The following is a 22,713-nucleotide window of genomic DNA, read 5'->3' on the forward strand; positions in this document are numbered from 1 at the left end:
CTTGTACATAGGGGCAGTATTATAGTAGTTATATTCTTGTACATAGGGAGCAGTATTATAGTAGTTATATTCTTGTACATAGGAGCAGTGTTATAGTAGTTATATTCTTGTACATAGGGGCAGTATTATAGTAGTTATATTCTTGTACATAGGGGCAGTATTATAGTAGTTATATTCTTGTACATAGGAGGCAGTATTATAGTAGTTATATTCTTGTACATAGGAGCAGTATTATAGTAGTTATATTCTTGTACATAGGGGCAGTATTATAGTAATTATATTCTTGTACATAGGAGCAGTATTATAGTAGTTATATTCTTGTATATAGGGTCAGTATTATAGTAGTTATATTCTTGTACATCGGGGCAGTATTATAGTAGTTATATTCTTGTACATAGGAGCAGCATTATAGTAGTTATATTCTTGTACATAGAGGCAGTATTATAGTAGTTATATTCTTGTACATAGGAGCAGTATTATAGTAGTTATATTCTTGTACATAGGGACAGTATTATAGTAGTTATATTCTTGTACATAGAGGCAGTATTATAGTAGTTATATTCTTGTACATAGGAGCAGTATTATAGTAGTTATATTCTTGTACATAGGGACAGTATTATAGTAGTTATATTCTTGTACATAGAGGCAGTATTATAGTAGTTATATTCTTGTACATAGAGGCAGTATTATAGTAGTTATATTCTTGTACATAGGAGCAGTATTATAGTAGTTATATTCTTGTACATAGGGACAGTATTATAGTAGTTATATTCTTGTACATAGAGGCAGTATTATAGTAGTTATATTCTTGTACATAGGGGCAGTATTATAGTAGTTATATTCTTGTACATAGGGAGCAGTATTATAGTAGTTATATTCTTGTACATAGGAGGCAGTATTATAGTAGTTATATTCTTGTACATAGGAGGCAGTATTATAGTAGTTATATTCTTGTACATAGGAGCAGTGTTATAGTAGTTATATTCTTGTACATAGGGGCAGTATTATAGTAGTTATATTCTTGTACATAGGAGGCAGTGTTATAGTAGTTATATTCTTGTACATAGGAGGCAGTATTATAGTAGTTATATTCCTGTACATAGGAGCAGTGTTATAGTAGTTATATTCTTGTACATAGGAGGCAGTATTATAGTAGTTATATTCTTGTACATAGGGACAGTATTCTAGTAGTTATATTCTTGTACATAGGGGCGGTATTATAGTAGTTATATTCTTGTACATAGGGAGCAGTATTATAGTAGTTATATTCTTGTACATAGGGAGCAGTATTATAGTAGTTATATTCTTGTACATAGGGGCAGTATTATAGTAGTTATATTCTTGTACATAGGGAGCAGTATTATAGTAGTTATATTCTTGTACATAGGAGCAGTGTTATAGTAGTTATATTCTTGTACATATGGGCAGTATTATAGTAGTTATATTCTTGTACATAGGGGCAGTATTATAGTAGTTATATTCTTGTACATAGGAGGCAGTATTATAGTAGTTATATTCTTGTACATAGGAGCAGTATTATAGTAGTTATATTCTAGTACATAGGGAGCAGTATTATAGTAGTTATATTCTTGTACATAGGGACAGTATTATAGTAGTTATACTCTTGTACATAGGGGCAGTATTATAGTAGTTATATTCTTGTACATAGGAGCAGTATTATAGTAGTTATATTCTAGTACATAGGGAGCAGTATTATAGTAGTTATATTCTTGTACATAGGGACAGTATTATAGTAGTTATATTCTTGTACATAGGAGCAGTATTATAGTAGTTATATTCTTGTACATAGGGGCAGTATTATAGTAGTTATAGTCTTGTACATAGGGGCAGTATTATAGTAGTTATATTCTTGTACATAAGGGCAGTATTATAGTAGTTATATTCTTGTACATAAGGGCAGTATTATAGTAGTTATATTCTTGTACATAGGAGCAGTATTATAGTTGTTATACTCTTGTACATAGGAGCAGTATTATAGTAGTTATATTCTTGTCCCTAGAGGGCAGTATTACTTGTATAATGGAGGTAGCATTGTTTGTCATACCAGCAAGTGAATAGCTATGATACAGAAATGTGCTCGGGGCATTTGTACTGCACTTTCCACCCTCTAATATTATGGTAAGAATGCACCTATGGTTACATTTCCATGGCAGTGATGAAACCGTGCGGAGGCCATACATTTTGCGCAAAGTACTGTATAGGATTCTAGAGCCAGAAAGAATAGGAAATTTTCCCAAAGGTTTTGTTTAGGAAAGTTTTTTAAGTTTTAATCCAATCTCGTTCTTGGCTCAGTATTTATGACTCCTGCACTAATCCATACATCCAGCCTTCAAGAGAAAATCTCCAAATGTAAGCTGTGTGTTTGGAGCAGAGCCCATGACTTTACCACTGAACTTTTGCATTTTGCTCCTTTAAGTTCCAGGTGCTGAATCTCTCTGGGTCCTTATTTGGGTTTTCATTGGCTGTAAGCCATAATCATCAACATTAACAGAAATAAACGCGTGAAATAGATCACTCTGTGTGTAATGACTCTATAGAATATATGAGTGTCACTTTTTGTAATGAAGAACTGAAATAAATGAACTTTTTGATGATATTCTAATTTTGTGAGAAGCACTTGTATGTATCTGAATTACAACACTCGGCTCCAGGACTTGTAGATCTGGTTCGCTGAATGCAAAAAACATGTATAAGAAAAATGTCAAGAATTCTCCTCGGCTGGAAGATTCCACTTTGCCGACAAACTCATAAAGTTACTAAAAGCCATTTAAAAGTCTTGATAACGGCATGAGTCACATACGCAAAGTGTTCTCCAGATAAGCTAATGACTCATAAAGAAGGCGATACTCTATGCAACAACACGGGGGAGAGTACTTTACCTATACAATAGCTTGCGCCTCCTTGGGAAATCGTCCAGGCGAAAGTCTTGTCGTGATGATGACTAACGGCTCGGACGGCACTCCTACAGCAAAGATGCAGGGCTAAGTATGCAACATTGTGAAAAGTGCTGACAAAGAGTGCAATGAACCCCTATATATTGTGTAAGCGAGGGGCTAGTGGGCCGAGATGCTCTTTTTTCCCGCTTTAGCCTGTGTTGTTTTCTGCACCTTCGTCATCTTACCCGTATGAGTTCCTTAACTTCTCAATAATATCAGTCACAGGTGATGAGAGAAATACATAGGGGGGCACTGGGGCAGAATATTATGTATTGGGGGCAATGGGAGTGAATGAGAAAGCAGAATTCAATGACTGAGACGTGTGTCTGATACTTTCCTCCATTCGTGTATCCAATACTTTCCTCCATTCGTGCATGTCGGCCTCTGCCTTGTCCCATTTTTGCTCCCTTTTCTCGGTTACCAGCATCGTTACATAACTTTCTTACATTTTTGAGATGTCAGGATGGATCACTTACGTTCACTGTTTGCATTTATTTGACTCGTCAAACCAGAAATGGTCCCGAAGTGCAGGAATGACAGAAGCGACTGAGTCAGCAACAAAAATTTTCCATCATGGATCTCACAATAAATATCAGAATGTAAGGCAATCTTTTAACCCTAGATGCTCGTTTTGTTTCTCCTGATAGGTGGTTGCCAAAAATCCTGGTGCCACTTATTGGTGGGGGGGGGGGGGGGGGATTTGCCAATTCAATTGCCAAAATCTCCTTGAAATACAAAACTTTAACTCCAATCTAATATCTGCCGCCTTCACCAGCACATTGCATTAATCTTTAGAACTGGAGAGAGATTTTAAGTTCACCAGTTTAAACCCTTAATGACGGCCAGTATGCATTTTTACGATGGTCATTAATGGAAATTATTCTGCAGCACTTATGTAAAAAGGCAAGATCACATTAATGAGGGTAAGATGTAGGGTTGGGATGAGAGTTAGGGGTTTGTGTAGGGCTAGGCTTATGGCTATGTATAAGGGTCGGGTTAGGATGAGAGTTAGGGCTTGGTGTAGGGTTAGGTCTAGATGTAGGGCTAGGATGAAAGGGCTACTTGTAGGTTTAGAACGAGAATTAGGGCTTACTGTAGGGTTAGGGCTAGATGTAGAGTTTGAACGAGAGTTAGGGTTAGGTATAGGGTTAGATGAGCATTAAGGAAAGGTATAGGGTTAGGGCTTGGTTTATGGCTATGCCTAGGGATATGGATAGGATGAGAGTTAGGGCTTTGTGTAGGGTAAGGATGAGGGTTAGGGCTAGATGTAGAGTTAGGATGAGAGGGCTAAATCTAGTGTCTGGGCGAGGGTTAGGGTTAGATGTAGGGTTAGGATGAGAGTTGGTGATAGGGTGAGTACTAGGGTTAGGTGTAGGGTTAGGGCTACTTCTAGGGATATGGTCAGGATGAGAGTTGAGGCTTGGTGTAGGGTAAGGACGAGGGTTAGGGCTAGATGTAGAGTTAGGATGAGAAGGCTAGATCTAGCGTCTGGGCAAGGGTTAGGGTTAGATGTAGGGTTAGGATGAGAGTTGGTGATAGGGTGAGTACTAGGGTTAGCTGTAGGGTTAGGGCTCTGTCTAGGAATATGGTTAGGATGAGAGTTAGGGCTTGGTGTAGGGTAAGGATGAGGGTTAGGGCTAGATGTAGAGTTAGGATGAGAGGGCTAGATTTAGGGTCTGGGCGAGGGTTAGGGTTAGATGTAGGGTTAGGATGAGAGTTGGTGATAGGGTGAGTACTAGGGTTAGGTGTAGGGTTAGGGCTACTTCTAGGGATATGGTCAGGATGAGAGTTGAGGCTTGGTGTAGGGTAAGGACGAGGGTTATGGCTAGATGTAGAGTTAGGATGAGAGGGCTAGATCTAGCGTCTGGGCAAGGGTTAGGGTTAGATGTAGGGTTAGGATGAGAGTTGGTGATAGGGTGAGTACTAGGGTTAGCTGTAGGGTTAGGGCTATGTCTAGGAATATGGTTAGGATGAGAGTTAGGGCTTGGTGTAGGGTAAGGATGAGGGTTAGGGCTAGGTGTAGAGTTAGGATGAGAGGGCTAGATCTAGCGTCTGGGCAAGGGTTAGGGTTAGATGTAGGGTTAGGATGAGAGTTGGTGATAGGGTGATTGCTAGGGTTAGGGCTAGGTTTTCGGGAACTTAGTTATATGCAAAAACTAATACAAAATATATCATAGTAATCTATAACTTTATTTTAACATTTCATGTCACAAACGGAAAAAAAAACAAAACTTGAGGGCCAAGAGCTAATTGATAGCCATTATGTGTTTACATTGGTTTTCTGTTCTACGTGTATGCTGTGATCTACAAAAGTAAAGTCCGGCAACATACAATTTTAGAAAAATAATATTTCCCTGTTAAAGATAAAATACATGGATGAATTTTTAGATATAATAGTCTAAAAAAAATTGGTATAAATATAATAAATACAGACATAAGAATAAACTTAGAGGCACATAAAATTATATAAAAACATTTCTGACAAATGATTACACATGAAATTGAAGAAAATAAAATTTCTTCTACATTTTTGGGCCTTTATGTAAAATTTATAAAAAAAAACAAATCTTGGAATGCAGAAAGAATGAAAACAATGTGCTGTGTCCTGAAGGGCAGTGAATGTGTAATCAGGAAATTACCGACTGTTAAAATCAGATTTTTATGTTAAATGTATTTTGAAAAATGTGTAATTGTTCTTACATACTGTGAATGGTGGTGTTATCAGTCATTGTACAGGAGGAGGAGGTGAGCTGTGATATCACCTATTGTGAATGGTGGATCCTGTGTTATCTACTGTATATACAGGTGTTATCAGTCATTGTACAGGATGAGGAGGTGAGCTGTGACATCACCTATTGTGAATGGTGGATCCTGTGTTATCTACTATATATAGAGGTGTTATCAGTCATTGTACAGGAGGAGGAGGTGAGCTGTGACATCATCTATTGTGAATGGTGGATCCTGTGTTATCTACTGTATATAGAGGTGTTATCAGTCATTGTACAGGAGGAGGAGGTGAGCTGTGACATCACCTATTGTGAATGGTGGATCCTGTGTTATCTACTGTATATAGAGGTGTTATCAGTCATTGTACAGGAGGAGGAGGTGAGCTGTGACATCACCTATTGTGAATGGCGGATCCTGTGTTATCTACTGTATATAGAGGTGTTATCAGTCATTGTACAGGAGGAGGAGGTGAGCTGTGACATCACCTATTGTGAATGGTGGATCCTGTGTTATCTACTGTATATAGAGGTGTTATCAGTCATTGTACAGGAGGGGGAGGAGGTGAGCTGTGACATCACCTATTGTGAATAGTGGATCCTGTGTTATCTACTGTACAGGGTGGGCCATTTATATGGATACGCCTAAATAAAATTGGAATGGTTGGTGATATCAACTTCCTGTTTGTGGCACATTAGTATATGGGAGGGGAAAAACTTTTCAAGATGGGCGTTGACCATGGCGGACATTTTAAAGTCGGCCATTTTGGATCCAACTTTATTTTTTTCAATGGGAAGAGGGTCATGTGACACATCAACACTTATTGAGAATTTCACAAGTAAAACAATGGTGTGCTTGGTTTTAAGGTAACTTTATTCTTTCATGAGTTATTGACAAATTTATGACCACTTATAAAATGTGTTCAAAGTGCTGCCCATTGTGTTGGATTGTCAATGCGACCCTCTTCTCCCACTCTTGACACACTGATAGCTACACCGCAGAAGAAATGCGAGCACAGGCTTCCAGTATCCGTTGTTTCAGATGCTGCACATCTCGTATCTTCGCAGCATAGACAATTGCCATACAATACGAGATGTGCAGCATCCACCATTCACAATGGGCAGCAATATCAGTCCTTTCCCTTTAATCCCGGCCCATCAGTTTTCTGACCACCGTTCCCAGTGCAGCCGTGTGACGGACGGCGGCGGCGATTATGCCGCGCACGTCCAGCTGGAGTCTTAATATTCGCAGTCGTCTTCCATCCAGACTGATCGCACATATCAAGCGAAACGCGTTATTGCTAGGAGGGGAATATTAATGTGTTTTATTTTATAAATGGATGAGGAGAGAAAAATTGAATAAAACTTTAGCTTAGAGGTTACAGAGAGAATGGATGACGGTGGAGCAGTTCGCTCCTCGCTTCTCTTACCTGCTGACCCTCTAAGTGTAGTCAAGGATTACCGAATCCATTAGTGGCACCAAAATTATCAAAAGTGAACGGAATAAAAATCCATCATCCCTGAACGTGTGTCCTTGCCGCCACCCAGCTCATTCCGAGTTTCACAAAGAGAATTATGGTCTCTGAAAATTGTACAAATTTAAAAAAAAAAATCAAAAAATAGTCACCCTTCTATGGGCTTTGTCCCATTATTTTCAACAGTTAACATTGTGCCCTATAAAAGGTCTACTAAAGGGGTATTCTAGCCATAGCGAGTGAGCCCCTCGTTGTAGAGCTCTGAGGAGAACCGTATCTCCTTTACTTTTCACTATACCTCATACATTGTCTTCCAGGCACTGTGCCGTTAGTTAACTTCTAGAACACAGGGTCTCCGCCGCTGGATCCTCATGATCGGGTGGGATTACCTGCATTCTCACTGTATGAATGACGCCCTATCTGAATGATTTGCCAGTACTTGATGTGGACGTAATATTATTTTTATGGTCTGTGAGGCAGGACAAGGGTCAGATCTAGGCAATTGCCTAAGGCGGCAAAATACAAACTTACAAAAAAAAAAAAAAAATTCTGACTTTACATTTTTGCCAGTGTCTTCCTGTACCTTTATCAAGACCGATTCTACTGAAGTTCAAGAAACTAGTGTGGGAATATTTTGAAGCCTCCATCATTGCTTGTTTAGGTCCTCATGGTTAGGGTATCTATTTGTTCTTGTGGTTCCAAGATAGGTTTTTACTTCCCTGGTGCTTCCTTCATAAGTGAAGGTGAAGAACACTGTTTTGACCTTCGAGGAAGAGCAGTCAGGACAATATGGACTTTGTTGAGATACTCTAAACCCCGGCAGAAGACATGTTATTTCTAACATGTCAGCATTCTGTCAGCCCTATAGATTCTGAAACGTCCTTTTCTTTACTACCCCAGACGGATTGTTCTTGACAACAGGCAGCAGACAGAAGCAAGACACCTAGTGGACGACATTTTGGAGAGATTTCTCATTGATAAAATTCTGTAATTTTTATATAAAGTTATTTGCATTTTGTTTATTGAGCACATTTTTGTTCCACAACGATTTTAAAAAAATAAAAAAAACTTTGGTAAGACTAAAAACAAATTAACAAATTGTTTTTAATAAATAAATAAATGTCTATTGAGTTGGATTCACACTAGAACCTGAAGTTTTGTTTTTTTCTGTTCCGTCTTAGGATCTCCCATAAGAAACACACGTTTCCCATTATGGCAATGGAAGAACTCTATTGATTATAATGGGGTCTGTTTGATTACCATTTGAATGGAAGTCATGATATTAAAAGTTTGCAAATGTAGATCACCTCCCCGTTACTAGAGCTTCAGAGAAAATTCACAGTCTGTATTGAATTAATAACGCAGACTGAAAACTACCGTAGATAGTTTTTAGGTGTTAATAGGTTTTCCCCTTCCCAGATCTCAGAACATTGCCTTTGTGTGCTGTGCTACATTGTGATAGAAACAAGGAGTGTGCCAGGATGAAGGAAGTGCTGCTGAGGAGCTTGCCAGCAGCCTGTTGCAATCAGTAACAAGGTTAATTGTGGCAGATGTCAGTCCATTGCTGTATACCAGCTGTCTACCTCTGTTGAAGGCTTAGTCAAATAACCACTTTACTGTCTGTAACATACGTGGTCTGTTACCCATGTGTGTCTGTAATATACACCATCCCTGAGTGGAGAGCCACTCTGTCACCAAGGGCCATTGTATCAGTGCTCTTAAAAGGAGCAAAGAACCACATAATCTTTTATGAAAAAAAAAAATGGTCGACCCACCTGCCATATAAAGAGTCTATTAAACTTGTTTCGCCCTGGATAAAAGCCTAAGGACCTGAGCGATCGGCTTCGGTCTATCAATTACGACAACCAGGTAGGGTTCTCTGCATCCAGGATCCTAGTAGTCAAAACTTGAGAAAAGTCCTAACAACACATCAAAAGCAAGTTTAATCTGCACTATTAAATGTAGCATAAAAATATTATTCACTTCCCGATGGTAGGGCCTTCAAGAATCGACCGCCCCAGTTGGTCAGGGCAAACACCGGTCAATACTGGCTCAGTGTACTTAATTGTTTAATGTAATTGGGCATTTTGACGTTTCGAGAAACGCGTTTCTTATCTTATTTCTCTTCATTTCCTTCCATAGATCTCGGTAATTGATGCAGAACCTCCTGCCGCAAACGTTCATTTAGAGCCCTTCAATGGGAGATCAATGAGCTTTCTTCCTGCTGCTTCACCTTCTCACCGTTTCCCCACCGAGTTAATTTCTCGACCAGCTTCGTTCCCATGAGTTCATCGGCCGTTCCGGAAAGCTAAAGGTAAGTTCTGAGTCCGGTTTTGCTTCTCGGAAAGTTCTCTTCACATGTCCGGATCCTACGGATTCAATACGAGGACTAGAATACAATTAATTACATGACCGAGCAGACGTCTTCCTCAAGCTCCGTCGCTGCCGCCACAAAATTGAGCATTTTCGTTTCGTAATTGAAAAATGACTGATCAGAGTTTTTATTGTTTTTTGTTTTTTTTTTGCTGTTGTTACGGTTTGAAACATTGTTATTCCAGAATTGTAAAACTAAATTGCGATGGATGTTTTCTTACTTTTTATGCTTTGTTGAAAAGGTGTTATAATTGGCGTATATAATTGGAGCCTACAGAAAACTATAGAACGAGGTCCTAATTGGCCATGTCAGACTGGTCCAACAAAGTACCAGTGAACCCTACAGGGTCTGATACACAACTAAGCCCCAAAGATCCAACATGGGTCAACATCAGTTGGAGGTGATCACTGACCAGGAGACCTACTTATGATGGGATAAGTCACTAAAAAATTGATCTTACTGCCCCCTTAGCGCACTCATGTCCCGCCCCATAAATTTGCATCTGGACGCCAAAGATTCAGTCTGATAATAGAACATCTCTTATGTCCCACCTTGTGAGGTGGATCCTCAAAAGCTTTGGTCCATATAAGCATTTGCAATGCAGCATGGACAGATGACCTTGGTGCAACAGGGCGGTCAGGTTGAAACAGCAGAGGTAGTAGAGGATGGGGGGCAGCTAGAAGAGTAGAGTAGTAGGAAGTCAGAGGACCCTGATGATGCAAAGTCAATGTAGTGGCACAACAGAGTAGTCCTAGCAATGAGGTAGATTATGTCACAGAGACCTGTGTGAAACAGTGGTATGTGGTAAAGCAGAGCCCAGCGATGTAGCAGAGCAGGGGGAGCCAGCAGGCTCAATGGAAGAGGAGTAACCGAGTCGATCAATGTAGATTAGCAGAGCGATGTAGCAACACTAGGTTTATTAAGTGGCTCAGTGTGGCAATGTAGCAGAGACTGGCGACGTAGTAGAGTAGGGGGAGACAGCACAACCTGGCGATGTAGTAGAGTAGTAGGGGGAGACCGCAGAGGCTGGCGATGTAGAAGAGCAGGGGGAGACAGCGGAGCCTGGCGATGTAGTAGAGTAGGGGGAGACAGCAGAGCCTGGCAATGTAGTGGAGCAGGGGGAGACAGCAGAGCCTGGCAATGTAGTAGAGCAGGGGGAATCAGCAGAGCCTGGCGATGTAGTAGAGCAGGGGGAGTCAGCAGGCTCAATGGAAGAGGAGTAACAGAATTGATCTATGTAGATTAGCAGAGCGATGTAGCATCACTAGATTTATTAAGTGGCTCAGTGTGGCAGTGTAGCAGAGACTGGCGATGTAGTAGAGTAGGGGGAGACAGCACAGCCTGGCGATGTAGTAGAGTAGTAGGGGGAGACAGCAGAACCTGGCGATATAGTAGAGCAGGGGGAGACAGCAGAGCCTGGTGATGTAGTAGAGCAGGGGTAGACAGCAGAACCTGGCGATGTAGTAGAGCAGAGGGAGACAGCAGAACCTGGCGATGTAGTAGAGCAGGGGGAGACAGCAGAACCTGGTGATGTAGTAGAGCAGGGGGAGACAGCAGAGCCTGGCGATGTAGTAGAGCAGGGTACTCTCTAAGATTCACTCCAAGTGATGCACTTGCATGCCCCTCATAATGTACAGAGAGTATAAAATGTTCCTGTTACCAGCAGTAGAGGTCAGACACATGCAGGTAGAGCAAGGAATTCAGAGGATGAAGGAGCTGTGCCGTACGGCCAAAAGGACTAGGTCTGAGTTAGCTAGCAAGTGGGGGTGAGTAGCATTTAAGGGCTATAGAGAAGGTCACAGAGGAGCTACTTAAATATTCAGGCAGCCATCCGCCATCTGACCCAGCTCAAGAGAATATGGCAACCCAATGTGCATAAGAACGGAGAGACCCAGCTGCAGGAAGAGGGAGCAGTGCACAGCTCGGGATCTAGGACAGAGTAGTAACAGCATTGGAGAGACATGGAAACATTTCAGGGACTGCTGCTTTTCACGAGGTTCCTGTAGGATTCTACCTTGCCTAGGAGATTTTCCACCTTGTCTGGGAGATCTCCTTTTTTTCTGGTAGCCTCCATCTTGCGGTCTCGTTCTTCTTATCTTCCATGCCATAAACGGTACATTCACTAAAAATGATCTTCTGATTCTTCTTAGATCCTTGTGTAAAGGTTTCACTGATAAAATTGGGGATCTCCTTAATAAAAGAGTCCTATGAACAGATCAATCTTTTTCTTAACTATTACTTCATAAATCCAACAAAACTCCATCATGTTGGTCTTCACTCATGTCTCTAGGTTAGATGACGCTGGTGAAGACTTGGTGGATCTCTTTGTTCTGAAGAACATTAATTCCTCAAACTCTCGCTCAAAAAAAAAGTTTCATTCTGGAAATTAGTAGTAGACCAAGATCTCAAAAAGCATCAATGTGATCTCAGAAGATCTCGATCACTGGATGTCCTCTTTATGGGGTTGGGGAAAATGACCTAAATAACTATGGCTGCAGGATCTGCTACAATGAAGCTTGTCGGACCCAGTTTGAAGCCTTTAACCTGGCACCAACCTATAATGTGCACTGTTTTGTAATATTTTGAGAACCTATCCTCCATATATGATGGGAATAGGACAATAAAGAGAAAAAGGGGCATTTGTAAATCAACCAAACAGTATTGCCAGCTCCCATGATTGAAGAGCGCTAGAAAACTTAGGCATTGGCGGCTCTTCTCCATACATCACATAGTGGCCATGAATGGTATTGCAAGTTTTCATGTTTGAAGAACGCTATAAATCCTATTCTTTCCTTCAAGATAAATCATAGTAACACTATATGAACTCTGGAATAATATACAGTATTTTTTAGTAATAAATCGACTCTCTATTTGGATGTTTCTGTTGGAGTGTATGCATATTTTTGCTGCACAGACTTGTTTTCCTGCTGAGCGTTGATGCTACGTATATGTAAATGATACAGTATACAGGGCTGTATATTGTGTTATATATCAGTAAATCATACTTGGTATCAGTGCTATAAGTCTTTCGCAACCTAGAGAAATCCGCTACCTTTATAGACCCACACTGTACTTTCCAGATCTGTGCACGACCGCTCCCTCAACAATGCGGATAATCCAGTTACAAAGGTGGAAATGTGACCGATCGTCTGTTTAGTAAACTCTGACACAGTCCTGTTTTGTTTTACTTTATCTCTCTTTTTTTATAGAATTTGATATGTCTGTGACCCTCTACACTCACTTTCTATTTTCAGTAAATTTCCATAGTCTGAGAGTAAAGTGATTTTCCTGAGTGATCAGGTTAATGTGAGAAGCTGCAAGATTTGCTGCATATAAAGACTAGTGGCAGAGGTTGTCTCGGTTTCCCGGTGCACGGGGCAAGAGTTCAGTTCGGTGCTCCTAAGCTGCTTTGAGTCGTCGTCATTTGCGTTTTGCACATTTACAGTCACGTGCTAACGAGCTGAGGATCAGAACCAATAACAGCACAGATGCTCATTCCCAGAAACACGATCAATACAAAAATACATCACCAAAACCACCAGCAGTACAGAAATACATCGCCAGTATTGCTATTAGTACATGAATACATCACCAGAACCACCAGCAGTACAGAAATACATCGCCAGTATTGCTATTAGTACATGAATACATCACCAGAACCACCAGCAGTACAGAAACACATCGCCAGTATTGCTATTTGTACATGAATACATCACCAGAACCAACAGCAGTACAGAAATACATCGCCAGTATTGCTATTTGTACATGAATACATCACCAGAACCACCAGCAGTACAGAAATACATCGCCAGTATTGCTATTAGTACATGAATACATCACCAGAACCACCAGCATCATGCTACAACTAAGAGCTGATTGTTCATTCGAAACACGTCAGTTAGCATCTTCTTGTGCTGGATTTTTTTAATTTTTGAAAGTGGATCATGAACTGCAACAAATAAATGGACACTCCATACAGTATCCCAAAAATTCCACCATATTATATCTAAATAATATTTCTATAAAGTATCCAAATTATAATCCCACAGAGTAGCCAATTACTATTGCTATGTAGTTTCTAACAAAAAAAAAAAAAGTTCCACCATCCAAAAATTATCATCATACAATGCCAAAAAATTACCTCTTTCATTTCTAATTCATACCACCTTAAAATACCTAAAAATATTTCCATAATATATATAAGAATACCACATAGTAGCCATATATTACTACCGTATAGTTCCTAAAAAAAAAAAAAAAAGTTGCACTTTCCAAAAATTATCGTCATACAATGCCAAAAAATAACATCTTTCAATCCTAATTGATACCACCTTAAAATGTCTAAAAATAATTCCATAAAGTATCTAAATATGAATACCATAAAGTGCCCACATATTACTGCCATATAGTTCACACACAATGCTGCCATTCAGTGCCCCACTAATGCACTGCCTGAATTGTTCCTCCTTACAGTATTCAGATAATACCGCCATAAAATACCGAAGAAATATTTCCATAAAGTATCACAACTACACTGCTCAAAAACATAAAGGGAACACTTAAACGACAGAATATAACTCCAAGTAAATCAAACTTCTGTGAAATCAGACTGTCCACTTAGGAAGCAACACTGATTGACAATCAATTTCACATGCTGTTGTGCAAATGGAATAGACAACAGATGGAAATTATTGGCAATTATCAAGACCCCCTCAATAAAGGAGTGGTTCTGCAGGTAGGGACCACAGACCACATCTCAGTACCAATGCTTTCTGGCTGATGTTTTGGTCACTTTTGAATGTTGGTTGTGCTTTCACACTCGTGGTAGCATGAGACGGACTCTACAACCCACACAAGTGGCTCAGGTAGTGCAGCTCATCCAGGATGGCACATCAATGTGAGCTGTGGCAAGAAGGTTTGCTGTGTCTGTCAGCGTAGTGTCCAGAAGCTGGAGGCGCTACCAGGAGACAGGCCAGTACACCAGGAGATGTGGAGGGGGCCGTAGGAGGGCAACAACCCAGCAGCAGGACCGCTACCTCAGCATTTCTGCAAGGAGGAACAAGAGGAGCACTGCCAGAGCCCTGCAAAATGACCTCCAGCAGGCCACAAATGTGCACGTGTCTGCACAAACGGTTAGAAACCGACCCCATGAGGATGGTCTGAGTGCCAGATGTCCACAGATGGGGGTTGTGCTCACAGCCCAACACTGTGCAGGACGCTTGGCATTTGCCACAGAACCCCAGGATTGGCAAATTCTCCACTGGCACCCTGTGCTCTTCACAGATGAAAGCAGGTTCACACTGAGAACATGTGACAGACGTGACAGTCTGGAGACGCCGTGGAGAGCGATCTGCTGCCTGCAACATCCTTCAGCATGACCGGCTTGGTAGTGGGTCAGTAATGGTGAGGGGTGGTATTTCTTTGGAGGGCCGCACTGCCCTCCATGCGCTCGCCAGAGGCAGCCTGACCCCTTGTCAGACCATATGCTGGTGCGCGGTTGGCCCTGGGTTCCTCCTAATGCAGGACAATGCCAGACCTCATGTGGCTGGAGTGTGTCAGCAGTTCCTGCAAGATGAAGGCATTGAAGCTATGGACTGGCCCGCCCGTTCCCCAGACCTGAATCCGATTGAACACATCTGGGGCATCATGTCTCGTTCCATCCACCAACGTCACATTGCACCACAGACTGTCCAGGAGTTGGTGGGTGCTTTAGTCCAGGTCTGGGAGGAGATCCCTCAGGAGACCATCCGCCGCCTCATCAGGAGCATGCCCAGACGTTGTAGGGAGGTCATACAGGCACGTGGAGGCCACACACACTACTGAGCATCTTTTCCTTGTCATGAGACATTTCCACTGAAGTTGGATCAGCCTGTAATTTGATTTTCCACTTTGATTTTGAGTATCATTCCAAATCCAGACCTCCATGGGATATTCATTTTGATTTACATTGATAATTGTTTTATTGTTCTGAACTCATTCCACTATGCAACAGGGTGGATTGATTTAAATCACGCCGATTTAAATCATGATTTAAATCACGATTTAAATCAAAAGATTTTTTTCTATTTAAATCGGATCGATTTAAATCATGATTTTAATCATGATTTAAATCACTGATTTAAATCAAAAGGTTTTTTTTAATATAAATCACGATTAAAATGAGAAGTGAGAGCAGTGCGCATGTGCGCCCATAGTTACATGGACGAAACTAGGGGCAACGATCTAACGCCAGGGTGAGGGGAGGACCCCAAAGTAAGTAAAAATCTTTTTTGTTTTACTATATGGCAATAGGTAGGTGTTTAAAAGCAGCATGTCTTAATTGTATAAACTATTAATAGCCTCCACATTTTGTTCATACTGCCCCTTTAATTCCACACTTCTAGCTTGGTTTCACTTTTGGTTTAGTTTCTTTTTCCATTCAGTTGACATGCCCAAACTTGTTGGATAGTCAGCATCCTACAGAAACCTCTGGAAGAGCATGGCATTGTGAATGTTACACATATACAGCCTTTATTCTACTGAGTTAAACAACTCAGCTTTATCTCATGATGGAAGAACCTTTGGATGGTAAAATATTTTCCTCAAAAAGCAGTTTATTGAAAAAAATCCGATTTAAATCAAAAAAATCCGATTTAAATCAAAAAAATCCGATTTTTTTGATTTTTTTAAAAAAACATTGATTTTTATCCACCCTGCTATGCAATGAATAAAAATTTGCAAGTGCTATGTTTCAGTGATATCTAGGATGTGGGATTTTAGTGTTCCCTTTATTTTTTGAGCATTGTATATAATGGCCATATAATAAGAGTACAGCAAAAATGCCGCCATGCAGTGCCAAAAGTATTTTTACATCACTATACAAATAGTACCTAAAACCTATTCCTATAAAGTATTCAAACAATACTATATAGTGGCCACATAATACTACGATTTAGATAGCATGTAATGCTGCCATACAATGCCTAAATTGTTCCTCCTTACAATATCCAGATAATACCAAAATACAGTACATAAATATTATTTCCATACAGCATCCAAGAAATAAGATCACATAGTGACCATATAATACTGCCATATAAATCACACACAATTCTGCCATTCTTTGCTCCAATAATGCCGCTATACAATGCCTATATGTTGTCCAAATAATAAGATCATGCAGTGGCCACATAAGACGTCATAAAGTGCACACAAAATTATGCTACTTGTTTAAAAGAACTGCCATTCAGAGTCCAAATAATACCGACATACAGTGCCTAAAAGTATGGAAGTTTGTGGTAAAGTCCCTTTTGGCCTTTGGCACTGAAGGGGACAATGGTGAAGTCCGTAGTGGTGGAGGGTTGTGTTGGCTCATCACACTTTGGTCTTAAGAGTCAAGTCGTTGAGACTTGTTAGAAAGGGAACCTTGGGAAATTGGCCAATTTTTCCAGGTCCCTAAATCGGGACCTTCCAATTAGTTCCGTAATGCTTTTGCATTGTCTTTTAAGCAATAAATATATTTTTTATTTTTTCCATGGTGGCGTCCATGTACACAGTCACTGGGGGAGTTATCCGTCAGGGAAACTCTGTAACCTACGGGATGAAGAGCCTTCTAATACTAGTTCCTGGCTACTGGGAGTATGAGGAGGGGAATGAGGTCGATCTCACCAGGAGATGGGTTCACGAAACCTTTCCATGGCTGGAGAGATAGCAATCTTCATTGATTGAGGAAATTGGATTATTATTTTTTTTAAACCAACACAGCTCCTTAATGCATGATGTGAATCCGACCCGAGGGCTAAAAGCCCCACAAAGTTCTTATTATACGTTATGGTACTGCCCTGATCACGTTGTTAATCTTCTCACCATTCTCCGGGAGGTGGCTCCACTGGTGACCACAGCTCTCTCCGCTCCAATAAACCCCTCTGTCCAGTGCCCGAACTGGTATTCCTTGATGTCATTGATCTGATGATCTACTCAAAAGAAATTTTCATCGCTCTATAGTCTCATGATAATATTTTTGCTCTTGTTTCTATCTTAATAGTCCTCATTTTGAGCTTTCATATTAGGTAATTCTTTGCGCTCAGTCCATTAATTTTTCACTTAGTGCCTGCTATTCGAGTCCTGGTTTTGACTCTAGACCTCTCCTTTAACAATGTTTCTATTGCGTCCTCCTGCTTGTCACATCTTGTCCACTGCCCTGGTGAAAATACACGTTTAATGGGAGATCCTGTACCACTCTGATGGTGACAACCCATGGCCCATTGAACCACGTCTGGTGACAACCAATGGCCAGTGAGTGATCCTGCTCCAATTCTTCTGGTGACAACCCATGGTCAATGGATGATTCGGCACCACGTCTCCTGTTGATAACTCATGGCCAATTAATGATTCAGCACCACTTCTTTTAGTAATAATATAACTACTATAATACTGCCCCTATGTACAATAATATAACTACTATAATACTGCCCATATGTACGAGAATATAGCTACTATAATACTGCTCCTATGTACAAGAATATAACTACTATAATACTGCTCCTATGCACAAGAATATAACTACTATAATACTGCTCCTATGTACAAGAATATAACTACTATAATACTGCTCCTATGTACAAGAATATAACTACTATAATACTGCCCCTATGTACAGGAATATAACTACTATAATACTGCCCCCTATGTACAAGAATATAACTACTATAATACTGCCCCCTATGTACAGGAATATAACTACTATAATACTGCTCCTATGTACAAGAATATAACTACTATAATACTGCCCCTATGTACCAGAATATAACTATTATAATACTGCCCCTATGTACCAGAATATAACTACTATAATACTGCTCCTATATACAAGAATATAACTACTATAATACTGCTCCTATATACAAGAATATAACTACTATAATACTGCTCCTATATACAAGAATATAACTACTATAATACTGCCCCTATATATAGGAATATAACTACTATAATACTGCTCCTATATACAAGAATATAACTACTATAATACTGCTCCTATATACAAGAATATAACTACTATAATACTGCCCCTATATATAGGAATATAACTACTATAATACTGCTCCTATATACAAGAATATAACTACTATAATACTGCCCCTATATATAGGAATATAACTACTATAATACTGCTCCTATATACAAGAATATAACTACTATAATACTGGCTCCTATATACAAGAATATAACTACTATAATACTGCCCCTATATATAGGAATATAACTACTATAATACTGCTCCTATGTACAAGAATATAACTACTATAATACTGCCCCTATGTACAAGAATATAACTACTATAATACTGCTCCTATGTACAAGAATATAACTACTATAATACTGCTCCTATGTACAAGAATATAACTACTATAATACTGCTCCTATGTACAAGAATATAACTACTATAATACTGCTCCTATATACAATAATATAACTACTATAATACTGCCCCTATGTACAAGAATATAACTACTATAATACTGCCCCCTATGTACAGGAATATAACTACTATAATACTGCTCCTATATACAAGAATATAACTACTATAATACTGCTCCTATGTACAATAATATAACTACTATAATACTGCTCCTATGTACAAGAATATAACTACTATAATACTGCCCCCTATATACAAGAATATAACTACCATAATACTGCCCCTATGTACAAGAATATAACTACTATAATACTGCTCCTATGTACAATAATATAACTACTATAATACTGCTCCTATGGTTAATATTATGGAGCTGAACTATTATTACCATTTTTTCATTAGGTAAATTCCGCACATGATGAGATTTATAACTTTATGTGACCCCCGCCTTGGAGGTGACATCTCTCTCCACCTCTGGTTTTTGTTTTGCTTTTCCATAATTAATATGTTCAGACTAGTGACAGATTTTCCCTGAACAGAGCCCAAGCTTTGCCCCGCACAGGGTGGGCAGGGAGGTGCGGGGCTTATTCTGGCTGATCTTCACCTTACCCCGTGCTCCGCAGAAAGTTCTTGTTCTCCATTAATAACGGCCGTTAACCCTTCGCTGTGTGATTCTTATATTAGCATCGTGTTTTCTCCTTCAACAGTTTCTCATTTGCGGATGTCGGGTAATTGTCGCTCGGAGATTTAGGGCAGAATCCTGTGGGTTTTCTTTCAGCGGTAACATTTACACCGTCTAATATGATTCCTATCGGCCTCCGGGGACGAGCTGTGGATTCTACCTATACCCCCGAGGTTTTCACTGCTGAAAATGATGGAACGGGGATATACAACGTGTAAAGTTTATGGCGAGCCCATTCTACCGTAAAAATATATACACCTACACTGACGGGGGCCCAAATGATAATACCGCCCCCCAGGGTTGTATACAGGATCTCACTATACGGGGGTCAATTGGACCCCAGTGGTTCACAACTCTGTTATGTAATTATTATGGGAATGTTGTTTTGCCAGTGTACAATCATATTATTTGTGCACTTTGTGATTTGATATCTCTGTTATGGAGGTATTGTAGCAGTTTTATTTCGGTAGTGTGTGTGACGGTATTAATTAAACACTGTATAACTTTATTACTCTGTTCTACAGATATTGTGGCTTGTTTTCATTATTTGAACACTATATGATTTTAAATAAATAAATCTGTTATGTGAGTGACTTATGGCGGTTTTATTTTTGCAGTACTTGGAGGTATTTGTGCAATTTCTGCCTTTGCATTATGTAATGCTGTTGCGTAAGTATTATGGCAAGTTTTTGTATGGTCATATTATTGGTGCGCTTTAGTTTTATGTATCTCTGTTATGGGGGTATTGTAGCAGTTGTATATTGGCACTTTGTGTTGCTATTATTATTATTAATAATAATAATCTGTTTTTAGGCTTTTGTGATGTTTTTGTTTTCTGCATTCGGTGGTGGTATTATGTGGACACTAGATGAGTTTATGTAATTGTCTTATCTGACTAGTGTGGCGGTATTATTTTTGCCTTGTTTGTTGCCATTATCTGGGTACCATACGACTGTAGAAAACTCTGTGTGGGTTTTATTTTGGCAATGTGCGCTGTTATTTTCTGGGCAGGATATGATTTTATGTAACTGTTAAGGGGGCATTGTAGCAGCTTTATTTTGGCAGGGTATGGGGGTATTATTTTGGTACTATATGATTGTATATAATGTTGTTTTGTGGGCAGTATATGTTTGCATTGTGGCGTTTTTCTTCTTTTGGTACGTATCTGCAGAAGACACCTGTGCAAGTGAAAGAGACAGGGCTGCCATTCCACATTTCACCATGCAGACAAGTGTGGCGCTGTTTTTACGAGACAGCAGCCATTTCTGATCCTGGACTAATCTCTTTAAAGAAATGGTGGAGGGGAGGTCAATTCGGGGTTAAAGTAATCATTTATAAGGTGTGGTGGGCGCATTGTTATACCACATGCCCCACGCCGCACCCATAGATCACACAGGCCGCTGCGTAACAAGAAGCTGATTTATGGCGTCTAAGTTGTAGAATTATTCTGAGATTTCCTGACTTTTCCTTTGTTTATTACAGTATATGAATAATTAGTTACCGTGACAACCCGAGTGCTGCAGATGAGCAGCGACCGTATATATGTCGTATATGTAACCGCCGGCAACAACCGCGCTCACGTCCAACAAATGTTCTGTATATTCAGAGATGCGCAACTCCAGACACCGCGTGCCGACATAATATCTGTCTGTGGATTATCTATCATCTATTTATTATCTATCATCTATTTATTATCTATTATCTATCATCTATTTATTATCTATTATCTATCATCTATTTATTATCTATATATCATCTATTTATTATCTATCTATCTATTATCTCTCTATCTATTATCTATCTATTATCTATCTATCTATTATCTATCTATTATCTATCTATCTATCTATTATCTATCTATCTATTATCTATCTTTCTATCTATCTATCTATTATCTATCTATTATCTCTTTATCATCTGTCTATCTGTCTATCATCTATCTATCATCTCTATTTATTATGTATCTATCTATTATCTATCTATCCTCTATGTATTATCTGTCTATCTATATCTATCTATCTATTACCTGATCAGGTTTAGCTTTGCGCCTGTTTCTGTAATGAGCCGTGGTCATTTCTGGAGCTGTCTGATGCCTTTGGTTCCTATAGGAGAGCACAGCCGTCACAGACAAATACCACCAGGAGTTATAGAAAATGACAAACTCGGCTCTGCTACATCCATAATCCGCAGCCTGCCTGCTGTAAATCATTGCATCTAATAATAGTCAGGGGTGAGAGCAGATAATTAATCATCCCGATCTCTGGGCTCCGGCACTGCGCAGTGTCCCATTACTCACTGCTCACAGTCATCTATCCTCCCATGTCATGTGGGGAAAGGAAGGACACAGAGTTACAGCAGTACCTGAAAGTAAGACGTTATCAGGCTAAGCAATTGATGGACAAATCTGCATTAAAAAGTGTAATAAAAAGGGACTGTATCTTTAAAAGTGGGACGGCTTAGTGATACGCTAATTAGCATTAAAGGGGAACTCCTTCCAAATTGTTATTGAGTATAATACCATTAAATGGGTCCCACTGGTTCAGATACCTTTCTGCAAAGTGCCAAAAAACAAAAAATAAAGGAGTCTGACAAATGAGACTTTCCTTACAGAGGACGTTTTACATTACAGAGACGCCTTTACCTGTCTTTTACTAGGTTCTATTCACTTTTAATTTGGGTGCATATACTCTAATGGCATTTTTCTTTAGGGGGGGTAAAAAAGAAAAGGCAAGTCTTTTTTTTTCTAAAGGTATCCCTTTAAATAAACAATCTTATTAAAGGTAAAACTGATGGAATGTTTTGTATCTAGTGCAGGGGGCGGAGCTTCACTTGGGAGAACACCAATCACATCATCCCTGTGCCAGGCTCCTCCCCTTGAAGCTGAGCACAAGGCATGACAAATTGTATCAATTTTGCTTGCAGGATTCTTTTAAAGGGGCAGTACTCCTTAAATGTTATAATATTACATTTCTAAATATTGAAACCTATGAGATATTTTCTAATTATAGAAAGCCAAACTAGGAAGTTTCTTTTTAAAAAAAAATTTAATTGGGCATTAAATGGAATATTATCTGTTTTGGATTATCAGACGTTCATGGAAAA

General features: G+C 39.6%; 1 protein-coding gene across 1 annotated transcript in view; it reads left to right on the plus strand.

Moving 5' to 3' along the window:
- Nucleotides 1-9,333: 9,333 nt before the first annotated feature.
- Nucleotides 9,334-22,713, plus strand: part of NCOA1 (nuclear receptor coactivator 1) — a 313,199-nt gene continuing 299,819 nt past the window's right edge. The window contains exon 1 of the mRNA XM_077291759.1: nucleotides 9,334-9,469. The gene's annotated coding sequence lies outside the window, so the exon portion shown is untranslated. The remainder of the gene's footprint in view (nucleotides 9,470-22,713) is intronic.

The sequence above is a fragment of the Ranitomeya variabilis genome, chromosome 2 (assembly GCF_051348905.1).
Source record: "Ranitomeya variabilis isolate aRanVar5 chromosome 2, aRanVar5.hap1, whole genome shotgun sequence".
Classification (NCBI taxonomy): Eukaryota; Metazoa; Chordata; class Amphibia; order Anura; family Dendrobatidae; genus Ranitomeya; species Ranitomeya variabilis.